The sequence below is a fragment of the Rhinatrema bivittatum genome, chromosome 8 (assembly GCF_901001135.1).
Source record: "Rhinatrema bivittatum chromosome 8, aRhiBiv1.1, whole genome shotgun sequence".
In the NCBI taxonomy this organism is placed as follows: Eukaryota; Metazoa; Chordata; class Amphibia; order Gymnophiona; family Rhinatrematidae; genus Rhinatrema; species Rhinatrema bivittatum.
Window position 1 is genome coordinate 64,277,969 of NC_042622.1, and position 10,623 is coordinate 64,288,591.

Sequence of the window (10,623 nt, forward strand, 5' to 3'; positions counted from 1 at the left end):
TTCTGGATGTTTTACGTGCATTGCAATAGTGAGTACTTGCTGGTTTTCAAAGTTACTGCAGGCATGAAACTCCTGTAGGGCTATTACTGCAATTCCATAGATTTATCTCTCTTCCCAAAGTCTGAGACCCATTGTCATAGCACTGCTGGAAGTGGTGCTAGTTAGAAGCACCATGTTAAAATGATTTAAAAAAACAAAAACCCAAAAACAAACCAAAACCTAAAACAAAACAGAAGGACTGATTTTTAAACAGACATGGATTCCAAAAAGCACAGCTTCCTATGGCAAGTGATTATGGCACTTCATTTACAGCAATGTCATTAGTCAAAAGAAATTCACAGGAGTTTCCTTAAGGAAACCACCTTCTTTCATATATTATTTGCCTCTGGAGGCTTGAATGGCTTCATCTACTTTGCTATGATCCATGGTTTATCTTATCCATTATTGCTGCAGCTATCCAATGAACCCGGATCACCCTCAATAAACAGTGAGTTGGTAGACTGAGAAGTATGACCAGTCGATATGTTAATCAATAGCGCTTGGTTTAGGAAAGAAAAGGTCACCACTTGAACTGTTTATTGTAGAGCTCTCTTCTGTCTTGATTTTTGCTTTAAAAATGTCCACAAAACATAAGGAGGGGTAATGCAGTGAGCAGACAAGTTATCCCGCTACAGTTAGCGGGATAACTTGTCTTGAATATACAGTGGAATAAACGTCCCACTGAATATCTTCGATTAAAGTTATTCAGTTAACCTTAGCCAGATAACTTTAAACATAACTGAATATTCTTTTGTATATTGCTGGTTAGGTATAAGTTTATCCGGCTATGATAAGCCAGATAACTTTAGACTTAACTGGCTATATTCAAAAGAATATATAGTCAGTTAAATGGTGAAGTGCTAGGTATTAAAAAGAAAAAAGAAGAAGAAGATTACGGACCTATTAGCCCAAACACAGCCCCCATCCTTCCTTCAACCTTCACTCTAAAGGCTCAACCTGCAATCTGCTCCCTAAAACCAAGTTTTTTGGGGTTTGTTTTTTTTTTTTTTTTTTTTAAATATACCAGTCAATATTAGTGTTAGTCTTGGCTCCTCTCCTCCCCAATATGAGTTATTAAAATTTTAAATCTCCAGGTCCCCCTTCCTTTCCCCATCCTAGACCTTATCCTCTCACTCGCCCAGTACCTTAATTTTGGAATAGCAGCCAATTGTAATCTGGTTCCTGTGCTTCTGCCATCACTAAGCAGCCTAGATGGAAGTGCAGGCTTCCAGAGTAATGTCTGCATTGGGTACGGATCATGGTATGCCATTACCGCAATCCAGACTGAAGATTAAGCTAAGGTAGTGCTACAATTTGAAAATGTCGATTACCCTAAGTTTCAGACTTATGTGGGTTTTGAAGACTAGAATTGAAAGTCAGTGCTGTACGATATCTACTGTATTCTATTCCTCAGAAAATATCACCATCCTTAATACATTGTAAGATATCAGAATCTGCAGGCATTTTTGAAACGTTGGCCAACATGGCCTTGCAATAAGTGCCACTACCAAAGAGCATTGTGGTGCTGTGCTACTGGCCCACTATATTCAGTTATCATCACTGTCAGGCACCAGTGGTGCAGAAGGATTTTTCACAGGATCAGCATTTCAGCTGTGAGGCAACACAGGGCACTAACTGCACCATTCCTTCTTGCTGTGTAGTGGCAGCAGTGAGGTTTTTTTTTTAATTCATTTATTTTTATTTTGGATACATTTTACTTCACACTAAATGCCCAAAGTGAGATACAGCACAGAAAAGCATCAATTTAAAATTAATCATATTTTCAAAAAACTGCCAAATATGTTAGCAGAAATGAATTACCTTAAAACAATATAGAAGGTAATTATCAACAGTGTATCTAATTCAGCACTTGTACATACAAGTATGTGCACACAAAGTTGTACCTTTATTTATCAACTCTGTGATGGGAGCTGCAGAGTTTATAAAATACCATGCATCTCTGTCTCCATGCATATGTTTCAGTACGCGTACATTTTTTTTTTTTTAATGCAGGAACACACATGCTTTCAATTTCTATTTTATAAAAGTACATGCAGATATTTAATGCATGAAAGAATTGTAACATGTACAAGTACTTACCTTAATCTGTGCATGGGGGTAGGCATTTTATAAAATATGTGTATACTCTGAAAATACTTACTTATGTACGTACTTGCAATCACTGATTTGCTAACACCTCAACCAGCTCAAGTAGACCCATCACCTGACTCCCAGGGCACTTAACCCAGACCTCCCATCTATAAACTGCAGACAAAAGACAAGTGTGATTTGATTTCTATAACTCAATTAGCAGGTGATAAATTCTGTGTTTGTTTGGTAATATATGTGCATATACCACTTACAAAATACTAATTTGTGCATAAACAACTAAACCCCAACCTGGAACACCCCTAAATTATGCACATACTTCAGTCTTTTACATAATACTATTTGCATGCATATGTGCTACTTATATGCATTACTTCCAATTATTTGTGCTGATACCTTTTGAAAATTACCCCCATAAATTATAAAACCAAAAAAAACAGATCAAAATCAAAACAAATCAAGATAAAAATATTTACAAGTCACAGTATGCTTAGTTGACCTGATTAATAGACAATTAAGAAGGAATCAGGCCAATTCCAAAATAACTTATAAAAAACAAACAAATCACTCAACAAATCTTTAAATGATTAACTAAAAATATAAACAATAAGCAATTGCAAATCCCAAACTTCCCACATGCTGAATACCTGACTAATTAGCCATGAGGCTGATATTTAGAGTGACTTATCTGGCTAAGTGGCAGCCACTGAATATCCAGCTAAGTAGATAGCCAGATATCTTGGGGGTAGGCAATGAGCAGATCAGGGCTGGGCCAATATTCAGACTTATCCAATTAAGTTAACCAGATAAGGTAGACCTGCCATAGAGCAGATCTAACTTAACTGGATTTATCTTATCTGGCTAAGTAGTGATCCCTTATGGAATATTCAGCAGCATAGCTGTACTGCTGAATATCCCATGCAAGTTAGAAGTCTTATCTGGCTAACTTACTTAGACAGCTGGCTTTGAATACTGAGGCCCATGCAGGGGTGGATTGGCTTATCAGGGCATGCCCCAGTGGGCCAGTCAAATTGGCCACATGACCTCTGTTTGCAGTGTCCCCTGCGCTCCAGTTAAACATATAAGGAAGGAGGAGTAGTCTCCACCAGAGCTCATCCCATAGGTAGCCTAAGAAAGAGGAGAGGTCGCAGGCCACCAGCAGACAAAAAAAAAAAAAAGAGAAGAGAGGCCGTGGGCCGCCTCCAGAGCCCAGGATGGTGGTGGCCAAAAGAAAGAGAAAAAAGGCCACTGGTAGCCACCAAATAAAGGTATCCCAGACTGGCAGCAGTGGGAAAAGAAAAGAAGAAGAAAAAAAAAGAGGCAGTGGGCTGCCGCCAGATCACAGGCTTCCAGTAGACAGGAAATTAAAAGGGCGCAAGTGCAGCCAAGGGTAAAAAAAGAAAAGCTGCTGCCAGAGCCTAGGCCAATGGCGGCCAACAAACGAGAAAGGAGGCCACCGCCACCAGAGCTCAGGTTGGTGGTGCAGAGAAAGGAAAAAGCTGTTGGTGGAGAAAAAAAAAAAAAAAAGTCCTCATGCTGCCCCTGGAGCCCAAGCTGGCTGCAGCCAAAGAAAAAGAAGAGAGGCAATAACCTGCCCAGCAGTGGAAAAAGAAACAAAAAGGAGGCTGCAGGCTGCCGCTGGAGCCCCGGCCGGAAGTAGCATATAAAGAAAAAAAAAAAAGACCACGTGCTGCCACCAGAGCCCAGGCCGTGAAAGCCAAAGAAAGGGAGAGGAGGCTGCAGCCCAGGCTGGAGGCCACAAAGAAATTAAAAAAAAAAAAAAAAAGAGGTTGCAGGCTGCTGCCAGATCCCAAGCCGGCAGTGGCTGAAGAACACAATAAAAAAAAAAAAAAAAGAACAATTTGAGTGTGTGTGGCAGTTTGCTTGGGGAGCAGTAATGCAGCCAGCTTGTGTTTGTGTGTGTGGTAGAAGCCAGCTTATATATGTGTGTGGGGGGGCAGCCAGCTTTTGTGTGTGTGTGTGTGTGTATAGTTGTGGATGGGTGGAGAGACAGCCAGCCAGCTTGTGTGTGTATGTAATATGTATGTGAATGTGTGAGAGAGGCAGCCTACTTGTCTTTGTGAGAGGAGTTTGTGTGTGCCAGTGAGATTGGGAGGAAGGTGAAAATTTGTCATCCCCCATTCTCCAGCTAATCAATGACAATTTTAGGATGACTGGAAATAAACATTCCCAGGTATGGAGATCAGGGGATTTTTTTAAAATCCTTACTATTTTAATTATTGGGTGTATTTGATGTGTCTCCCAAACACAAAAAAAAAAATTTCAAAACTTTTTAAAAAATTGTATGAGTTTTAACTTATTGAATATTCTATTTGTAAGTATTTGTTCTTTTGTTTAGTATGGTTTTACTATTATGCTTTATATTTCTTGGTTTTATTGTTTGATGTTTTATGAAGAATAGTTATGACTGTTTTTCATATAATGTTTGGCTTGTTGTGGTTTCCAGTTCATTTTTGTGTATATGTATACTTTTATGGAATAGTTATTCTGTATTTGTCTGTGTTCTGCCTGTGTCAGACTGAGGTGAGGTATTCTGTGTAGGGATGTAATATATTAGCTTGGCTTGTGTTTTCCTTTTAAGAGGAGTCTTGATGTTTTTTAGGTCTTGGTGTAATATTTGTAGTGTTGCCTTTTCATGACCTTCTCCTCTGCTTCTTTTTCAGGCATTGAAAATGTTCATTTCATTAGAACATTTTTAAAAAGCCCCCTGAAAATGTTCATTTCATTAGAACATTTTTAAAAAGCCCCCTGAAATTTTTGTTTCCATTTGTTTTGGAAATGGAAACACGCACTACCAAAATAATGTTACAAACCTCCCCCCACCAACCAGGCCACTGTAGTTAGAAGCACACTTTAGAAAACACTCACAAGTGACAGATTTCACCTAATGGGGAACCCATTTCCTTTAATCTAGAGAGAATCCTAAAACTCCCTAACTCTAATTATATTAAAAAAGAATGCTTGTATATAGAGGGCAATTTTCAAAGCTTTCCACTGCAGTATACAGCTATTTATCTGCAGGAAAAGCCCTGCCAAAAATTGCTAAGCTCACCCTGTAAGCAAAAGTACCCATGGTGGTCACAGAGTGGGAACTTTTACCCACATCTGAAAAGAGGCAGTGAAGGGGCAAGGTTAGATTGGGGAAGAAAAGTACAGGTGGCACTTTCACTTCAAAAGCCCCATGTGGGTCGTTATATTTTGCCACTTCTACTCAGGTGCAAATGTACGAGCTGAGCATGGTGCCCTTTTGCCTCAGCTGGTTGGACTTTTTCAAAGGGAAACCCTGGACAGGTCTCCAAGCACCGCGGGCTATGCAAAACTTTCCCTAAACTGAGGGCAATTTTTAAACACTACTGTAGTACAGATAATGTGCAAAGTACCTGTGGATCTGCGAGCTAATTTTCAAAGGGGAACAGTCCTTTTCCTTGTCAGACATCAAAGGTGCATGCTTTTGTTCTGGTTTTCCCTCTTCTGAAAGTCTCTGCTCTTTTCACCTACTTTCCTGGGGTCCAAATGTCCTCCCACTTTCTGTCCACAGCACTGACAACCAATCCCATGTTCCAGGCTTATTTTTATTTGAGTTTCCAGCAAAAGGGATGCGTTATGAGTCAAAGAGAACTGTGCATGCTCAGTTTAGAGCATACATGCTATTTCTGTCATGGACTTAAACTTTTCTAGCTCACAGACACTACTAAAGCATAGAAACTGTGCGCGCACCCAGATCCCTTGCCATGTAACTTTACTCAGGGCCAGCGGAAGCACTAGGCGAGCTAGGCCTGGACCTAGGGCTCCAACCATTAGGGGATGCTGACGCCGCTCGCGAACCAATGAGGGAGGGTGAGGTGGCCGCATTTTGAAGCAGCAAAAAAGTGCCCCTTAAAAATTCTTCCCAGTCCCCGCTTCACTCTGCCTAACCCCTCCCCTCATCACGCCACCCTCCTGACCCCCCCCCCCTCCCCCAAAGACTCACAAAAGCCTCTGGTGGTCCAATGAGGGGCCTGGGAGCGATCTGCCGCTCCCGGGCTGTCTGCTGCCACTAGCCAAAATGGTGCCGGTAGCCTTTAGCTCCTACCATGTGACAGGGCCTTCTGGTGCCATTAGCCAGCTCCTGTCACATGGTAAGGGCAATGGACAGCCTGCACCACTAACCAAAATGGTGCCAGTCACCCATTGTCCCTACCATGTGCCAGGGGCCATCCAATGGCACTGGTAGCCCCTGCCACATGGTAAGGGTTACCAGGGGTTTAAATGAGTCTTGGGGGGGGGGGGGGTCAGGAGGGTGGAGAGGTTATTTTATTTAAATTTGGGGGGAGCGGTGAAGGGGTGGGGGAGTGGTGGCATGTGGTCCCTGCCCCTGGAGATAGGAGTCGGGGCTTTGACCAGGGGCGTGGCAGGGCAGAGGGGTGTAGGCACGACCGGGTGGGGGGTGGCACAAGGCAGAAGGTGCCTAGGGTGCCTAATCCCCTCGCACTGGCTCTGAGTTTACTTCTTCTAGGGACGAGGTGTAAATTTAAACAAATACAAAACTAGCCATAGTTGAGGGGTTTTAAGGGTCTGGGGTAACTGGGAGGACTAAGATATTCAACCAGGGGGGTTTGGAGGACAAGCTGTTAACTGGGTGAACTGGTGGACTAACTGGTGAAACTGGCAATGGCATGGATGTGCACCCCTTTTAAAATTCCCCAACTTATGTGGTAGAAGCAGGATTTACGCGCATAGGCGCGTGGCCACTTAAAACTGGGCGCACATGTGCACTCAATCAGGCTATTTTATAACACACACACACACACACACACAACAGTGAGTAAACTCATGTGCTAGGCTGGGCACATCTTATTGCACTGGGCTGCCTATTTATTCGGAAAAATGTGAAATTTATGTTGGAGATTTTTTTCTCAATTCTGCCAGGCTCCAGGACACTTGATGTACCTTTCAATGATTAGCTCAGTGTGCTTTTGGGAGCTGTTAAAGTACATGCCACACAGCACACAGGTGAGTCACAGATACCCCATGGGCCGGTTCTGGAAAAAATCCCCCAGGCTATTTGCCTGCAATCCGCCCTTGGGCCCATGTCTTTAAAAGCTTTCAGAAAGCCGTATATTCTGTGGCAAACCTAATATTACAGAAGCCCATTCCAAAATCTGGGAGCTAAAGAAGAGACTGCCTGATTTCAGCTTCACTGATGGAAGCTCCAACAGGGTTGTCTCTTGACATTTCAATGACCATACTGGCATGTGAAAACAGAGTTTGCTTTCTCAAGTATACAGGACTTATAGCCAAGCTTTAAAGATCAAACAACCTATTTTGAATTAAACTCTCCTGACCATAGGCAGCCAATACAACTTTTTAAGGTATGGGGAAAAATTGTTCCCTCATGCTGCAACCCATCAATACCTGTGCAGCGGCATTTTAAACCAACTGCAAAGCTTCATAATAACCCTATGCTTAAAGGGTAACCCTATGCTTAAAGTGCGGAAGGAGTCTAATCATGATGTAATAGCATATAGGGAAGAGTAACTAACCCTGGGCGGTCAAAAAACAGTTTCAATTTCCTAATAAGCCTAAGTTGATAAAAGACACTGTGGGGATATGAAAATGAAGGTTAAAAGTTAGATTCTGCACTTTCTTCTGGAAGAGGAATACCATTTAACCTCAATTCTGTTAGCACTATATTGATCAGCAAAGTCACCAATAATCAGAATCTCTGATTTATCCAGATTCAACTTTCATCCATTAGCTGCAGACCAGCTTCCAACAAAGTTGTGCTCCCCAGGGTTGGGTTGTGTTGGTCTATGAAGAGGCATCATACCACCCCTTTATCTAGTAGATCAATTGAAGCAGCTTCAAGATTTGCTAAAGAAAAGCTTTGATCATAGTGGGAGAGCAATTAGCCTCATTGTACTGTCAATACAGGGGCCTCTGTGCTGTGAGCTACAATAAGCAGCACACCATGGAAGAATAAGAGAATAAGAAAGTGGTTGCAAGCACCCTTCGACCTCATTAGACTGCATGGAATGCAACATCTGCTGCTTAAGAAACAGCAGCAGTAGCACTTGAATAAAGAGATTCCCCTATCAAGGAAATAATAGGAATTCTGCAGCTGCTGTTTAGAGGAAAATGAAACTGAGAGGTAGAAAAAGACAGAAAAGAAAATGAAAAGGAAGAAGACAGGTTAGATGAGTGGGAGAGTGAGAGGCAGAAAGAGAAGGAAAGGGAATGAGAGAGAGAGAGCAAAAAAAGTAGGAGCAAAGGAGAAAGGCGAAAAAGAGACAAAGGCAAGGGGAAAAAAGGAAAGAGCAGTATCAATATAGAGAAAGGGAGACAAATCAGCACAGACTGAAATAGTTTTTAATACATTTCAATGCCATAAATGGAAAAGAAAATGTAAAAATATCCAAAGCGGCTTCTTCTAAATATACCTTACCAATAACAGGTCGGATATGTTCAGCTAAGTTCCTCCTTCAGCCTCCCGCTTCCTTTCCTGGCTGCTGGCTGCACTCATTGCTTAGGGCAAAACTAACACACACACTAACAGCTAATGGGTCCCGGGTGTGATTTATCAGATCCTGACAGGCTGCTGAAAAGAAATTGAAAGATGATTATACAGACGGGATGATGGAAGCTTGAGAGAGGCTAGCAGGGAAAGAGTTACAGGTCACAAGTGCCGCCGCCTAAAGCTGATCAAAATCATTAATTGCCAGAACAAAGCGCATTTTACAATGAAACACAACATCAGAAGCAGCTCAGGTCCTGTCTGTTTATCGTTAAGATTGGCAAAGATATACATAGAAAAAATCAATGAAAAAAACGTCTCTCAACGTGTGCTGTGCAGGCAACGGCCATACAGTCATAGAAATAAGTTACAATTATTTTCTATTTTCAGGGGGTTTAGGTAATCTTTATGCCTTACGCCTTATGTGGTTGATGATGTGTCTGAGTAATTTTCTATTTGTGCATGTGTGTGTTATGCTCCTTCGTTCTACAGCTTTCTTTCCACTAAAAAAGACCTGATTCCCATGCATCAATAATACCCTTCAGGAATGTAAAAGTCTGTATTATATCTCCCACCTCCCTCATATACTCCAGGTTTACATATTTGGTTCCTTCAGAATCATCTCATACATTTTTGGGTGCAGAATTCTCACGATATTCTGGGTGAGGTCTCACCAGGGACCTGTACGGGGGCATTACTACCTCCTTTTGCCTACCGGTTATACCTCTCTCTATACAGCCCACCATCCCTCTAGCCTTAGCCATCACCTTGTCACACTACTTCACCTCCTTCAGATCGTCAGACACTATTAACCCTGAGGTCTCTTTCCAGGTCCATGCACTTCAGTCTTTTACCCTCATCACATGGAGCTCCTTTGAATTTCTGAACCTCAAATGCATGACTCTGCACTTATTGGCAATGAATCCCAGCTGCCAAACCTTTGACCACTTCTCTAGTTTTCTTAGATCAATTTCCATTTTCTCTACTCCTTCAGTAGAGTGTATACCCTTCTACAGATCTTAGTGCTTTCTGCAAAAGATAGGCTTTTCTTCTAGACCTCCACTATGTTGCTTACAAAGATATTGAACAGAACCAATCCTTAGGCATTCCACTTATCACTCTTCTCTCCTCAGGGTAGGTTCCCTTTACTACCACACGCTTTCATCTCTCAGTCAACCAATTTGTAATCTATTTTACCACCTTGTGGCCCAATCCCAGGCTTCTCATTTCATTCATAAGTTTCCTATGGAGGATAGTGCCAAAAGCTTTGCTGAAATCCAGATAAATTGCATCAAGTGCTTGTCCTTGATCTAATTCTCTAGTTGCCCAATCAAAAAAGGTCAATCAGGTTTATTTGACATGACATTCCTCTGGTAAAACTGTGTTGCCTCAGGTTCTGTAACCCAATGGATTGTAAATATTTGACTATCCTTCACTTCAGCAACATCTCCATTAATTTTCACACCAGCAAGGTACCGCTAACCAGCCTGTAGTTTTCAGCTTCTTTTCTGCTCCCACTTTTGTGAAGTGGGACCATCATCCCCCCTACCTCCAATCTTGTGACAATTTCTAGAGATCTACTGAATAAGCCTTTCGGTGGACCTATCAGCACTTCTCTAAGCTCCTTTAGTATCCTGGGATGTAACTCATTAGGCCCCATGGCCTTGTCTGCTCTCAGTTTACTAATTTCTCCCAAACACTCTAGCCTGTAAATTTATTTATTTATTTATTTATTTATTTATTTATTTATTTAAAGGTTTTTTATATACCGCGGAAAGTTTCAAACATCACCTCGGTTTACAATGAACAATAATTTAGCAACAGGCTTTACAATCAATTCAGAAAGAACAAGCATATATCAATAAACAAGGCAATGAGTCAACATATGGTACAATTGAGTCCCATCTAATCTCATAGGAGAAACTATGTATAATTACCAACAATATAAAATTAGGTGTATT

General features: G+C 41.6%; 1 long non-coding RNA gene across 1 annotated transcript in view; it reads right to left on the reverse strand.

The window, feature by feature from the left end:
- Window positions 1-8,684, reverse strand: part of LOC115097883 — a 76,928-nt gene extending 68,244 nt beyond the window's left edge. Inside the window, exon 1 of the long non-coding RNA XR_003858356.1 lies at window positions 8,594-8,684. This is a non-coding gene — a long non-coding RNA (uncharacterized LOC115097883). The remainder of the gene's footprint in view (window positions 1-8,593) is intronic.
- Window positions 8,685-10,623: the final 1,939 nt, after the last annotated feature.